The 4,911-nt window shown below is 35.6% G+C and overlaps 1 pseudogene; it reads right to left on the minus strand.

The window, feature by feature from the left end:
* Positions 1–1,512: 1,512 nt before the first annotated feature.
* Positions 1,513–4,673, minus strand: LOC121970164 (annotated as a pseudogene).
* Positions 4,674–4,911: the final 238 nt, after the last annotated feature.

The following is a 4,911-nucleotide window of genomic DNA, read 5'->3' on the forward strand; positions in this document are numbered from 1 at the left end:
GTCAGCTGAAGCTGACTGATTCAGGCGTCTGGACCATGTCTGGGCCTAGTCCGAGCACCTAGGCATGGTCCAGGCACTCGGACCCCTAGGGCAGCCCCGGGGCACCTCGACTCGACGACGCTGCAGATAAAAGTCAATAAGGGTCCGAGTGCCCGGAGCTGTTCCAAGTGCTTGGACTAGAGAGGTTTTATCCAGATCAAGCTGTTGCAATTCGTTGTGACATGGATACAGTTTTATCTATACCCAGGAGCCCGGAAACCTTCCAGGCACTCGGAACAGGGCTATAAATATAGTCCTGGTCTCAGTAGTTTAGAACAACACTTGCAAATAAATTCTATTTCTGTTCTACTACTCTATTTGTGAGTTATCAATGTTGTAAGAGGTTACTTTGCCCAAAGAAGATTTTAGTGAGCTTCATTTGCCTTCACTACAACAAAAACCCTCATAGACATCGATTTTCCACCGGTGTCTATTACATTTTTGACCGATGTCTATGAAGGCGATGTAAAAGGTCTGCCATTTTAGACAACGGGTTAAAACCGGTATAGTATCACTTAACGACACTGGTGTTCGAATCGGTTATTAACCAGTGTAATATCACTTAACGACACCGTTTCATCAACGGTGTAAAACCGATATAATATTATATGTTAATAACACCAGTTTTGGCAGCGGTATACGACCAATGTAATATTAGTTAATGACACCGGTTTTGCAGCGGTGGAAAATCGATGTGATATCAGTATTTTTTAACAACACAAATTTGATTTCCGAAACAGTGAAAAACCGACAGTAACCAAAAAAATACACAAATATTCACAAATTATACAAATATTCTTCATTCAACAATATCCATAAAATACACAAATATTCACAAATTATATAAATATTCTTCTTACAACAGTATCCATAAAATACATAAACATTCTTCCATTAAATGAGGCAATATGCAACAGGCTATCGCTTCTGCATTAAACAGTCTGCGAAGAACTTCATTGTAACAGGATATCGCTTCTGCATAAGTTCCCTGGTGTAATACAAGAGAACTATCAATTTCCAACTAGGGGCAAAGACAGCAAAGAAGAAGATAGACAAATTATATGACTTTCTTCCATTAAATGAGGCAATATGCAGTAACTCGCAAACTAGCGATGAAAAAGGCAGATATAGTACTCTACCTGTTGCTTGTATATAATAGCCAAGTTGTTGAAGGGCGCATATATCCCTGTTGTAACTGCTAAAGTTGCCTTATAGAATGATGCAGCAACACTCATCATGTTGCAGCATGAAGAGAAGTTTCATTAAGGAACAAAAATAAACTATCCGCACAGTTGTCATCAAACATTTCTAAAGCTTACCAGTCCATGTATATGTTGCCAAGGCTTGACAATGCTTGTGGATGGTTAGGTTGTAAAGCAAGGCATGACTTGGGAAAAATTATTAAAATGAAGTTATTCAACAAGGAAAAAAATTTAAGAGAATAAAAATATCCAAATTTAAAAGTCATCCTATAGAAGTTGATAGCCTCTTCCACATGTCCAGCGTCTTTGAGAGCATTCCCCTTTTAATGTGCAAGAAAGTCGATCATTAACTAACCTGGCTCACCATGAAGAAGGATACCACATTTTGACATATTAGACCATTATCAACTTACCAGATTATTGTAAGCTTCAATAAAGGTAGAATCACAGTTGATAGCTTGCTTGTAATGCAGAATTGCCATGTCAAGTTGACTTTGTTCATAATAGATGCCAGCAAGGTTTCCTGCATCCAGATATCCCCAATGCATAGTTGACATAATAAACTCTCTTCAGAGCATAGTTTGCAGCAAAGTTATCCACAAAATCAAAAAGAGATTAACAGTCCAATGGAAAAATAGCAGTTATTGAATCACGTAGCATATTCCAGTGAAAGTATTCTGCAACAACAATATTATGAAGAACCTGAAATAAATAGAAAATGATTAAGAGTTCACACAAACAAGAACTACACATAGTAAATAAACTTCTCTTCTTTTGTATGCAAGTCAACAACAAATCATCATGTACTTTAAAAATGAGTAAGATATTAGTTAAAATAGAAATAATTAGAGGAAAAAATAGACATGTTTCATATAGCAGCCAATTAATACATTTTTACATGGAGAAACAACATCAAACCCTTAGTTGCAACTATTAAGGAGACCTAAAGACAAGCAGTGTAAAAGCCTTCACACAAAAAGTAGAAGTGTGGATACCAAATATGCAATTTCTTCTTTCATATCAAACCCAGCAAAGAATCATTGGATCACTGTCATCTTTGGGAAGCAATGAGAGTTCAATTAAAATAGAACAAATTTGAGGAATTTTACATTCTTGATTTGTATAATAACTGGTCAATTGATTTTCGTATGGAGAAGAACCAAATATGGTCAGTGTAAAATCCTTATGAGTTGAAGTCGAATTATATTTCAACTAAAATATAGATTAAATCAATGACAAATGATAATCAAAGTGAAGAAATAAACAAGTAGACAATAGGTTCCATTATCACAACAGTTCACAGAACCTAAACATTCTAAAAACACTAAATCTAAGAATTTATTTGTGGTAAAGAATCTAAGCTTGCTGCGCATGAAATGTAATGAATCTGGAATGCAAATGCTAAATGCACTAGGAGTTGAAGTCTTATGAATGGTCAGGTGCAAGAAAAGGTGAGGAGGGCCCCTTGAGGTTTAATCTTAACAACTTAACATCTAATATTTGGATGCTAAAGTTAATGTAGGCTGATGACTTTGACTCTGAAATCTACAATATCCACAGTTCACACATGATTACAGTACACTCTTCTTCATAGCAAACAACACAGAGTAGGAATCTACAAGTTCCGTTATGCAAGGTTGACCATAGAGAAAATTAAAATCCTGTTGCTCTTACTTGTTGGTCTCACCGCAGAATTACATCCGTCATGCATTTGCTGCAATTTCATAAAAGATATCCTTAGGTCATTAAGCCATGTGCAAGCTCTGTTCATCTTTTCACCATTTTTAAGTCCCAAAATCTTATATATTTTTCATCATAAAGGACCTTTCGTTTGCTCATAGCTTGGATATGTGGTAGCGTTGATCAGGCAATTTCTTAGATTTAGGTTCAAATGACATCAATCTATATGACTGAGATAATCTTGCAATAACTTGAACAGAAATTTGAAATATTTTGTATTTTTTTCAGGAGGGATAACTCTAAAAAAGATAATAGCCATTCCATATCAACTATGTGAGTTGAAGTGCTAACTAAGAGAAAAACCACAAAGGTACACAAACTTTCAAAAAAAAAATTGTAAAATGTCAATTCTGATTGACATAAAAAATCATTACCTAGGCCGAGGGCTACAACTTCTTGACCTTTCTCTTGTCTTTGGAACTGCTTCCATAATTTTTCCTTTATGTCTAGAAAATATTAAAAAAACAGATACATACAACTCATTAGATTTCATGTTAAACAGAAAAGAAACATCACATTGCTTAGTGTTTACATCCATAGAAGATGAGATACACGTCTACAAATTGACAAGATGCAGTCAAAAGGGCAACATTACACTATGAATTGTTAAGAGATTAACTAAACTTGTAAAACTTTGCACAAAACTAACAATGTGTGAGGAAGAACCTCAAACAGTCACCCACTAACCTATTGCTAACAATGGGATAGTAGTTTAGAACATCAAAGGCTGCTTGAATTTATTAAATACTAAAAATTCTTTCAAGTATACTTTGCATTTATTGTGCAACTTGTGTTCCAAACAATCATATAAGATTTCCGATGACCGCATTAATATCCCTTGTCTTTGTCTAAGTAACTAGATGCACATCAAAATCAGATATACAAGATCAGAAGTGTTGGAGTGACAGTACTCATGTCTTTAAGATATTAAAATTTGGACCACTTATTCAATAAATTTGTTCAAGTATTGTAAAGGAGATATACAAAATAATTCTTAAATGCAAAACCTTCCAGTTATTTCTAATCTACTGAATTCAAGTCAGTGCAACAATAGTAAAAAATAATCACTTCAACAAAAAAATCTCAAAAGAATACTAGCAGTTCCATAACTTACATACGCTCAGCAATTGGTCCATATTTTGCAAACTGAACCATAATATTCCGACCATCCACATTCCTCCCTACAATATCCAATAAAAATAATAATCAAATTACAGGTTACTTTCCAGAAGATCAAACATCGTCAGAAAAATAATTATCAAAACCAAAAATAAAGTAGAAGAAACTTGCCATCAAGTCTATCGACAGCCTTCTGAGCCTCATCAGCATACTTATACCTCACAAAAGCAAACCCTCGTGAATCGCCAGTCCTTTGAGTCGCCAAAAGATGAACAAACAATTTAGTAAACAATTGAAACTCAAAAATCATATCAATAACAGCAATCTCTCACCTCCGGTCCCTTGGAATGAACACGTCAATGACTTTCCCGTACCGATCAAAGAGAGGAAAGAGATCATCGGCAGTGGTACCTAGCAATTCAAATAGAACGCGAGTCAAAAATTAGATTCCCATCAAAACCAGCAAGAGAGTCTGGGGAGAAAGGGAAAACACTCACGAAAGCTGATGTTGAGAACGAGGAGGGAGTAGGTGTCCTTGATGTCTGGCAGTCATGATCTCCCGAAGTGCGACATGGGTGGCGATGAGACTATTCGAATTTCTATGGTTTCAACTTTCAGGGAGAAGACTGGCGAACTGTAAAATACCGAAAATTAGCGAATAATGATAAGGGATTTTTCTGGAATTTTTGGGAATTTTTCAGGAATTTTTCAGAGCTCGTAAGGACGAGTTTACGGGGATGAAAATAGGGCCCGGGAAAAAGCCTGTTTGGGCTACCCCATTTAAGAGAGGGAAAGTCTATTTATTTTTATT

Source organism: Zingiber officinale, chromosome 4A (genome assembly GCF_018446385.1).
Source record: "Zingiber officinale cultivar Zhangliang chromosome 4A, Zo_v1.1, whole genome shotgun sequence".
Classification (NCBI taxonomy): Eukaryota; Viridiplantae; Streptophyta; class Magnoliopsida; order Zingiberales; family Zingiberaceae; genus Zingiber; species Zingiber officinale.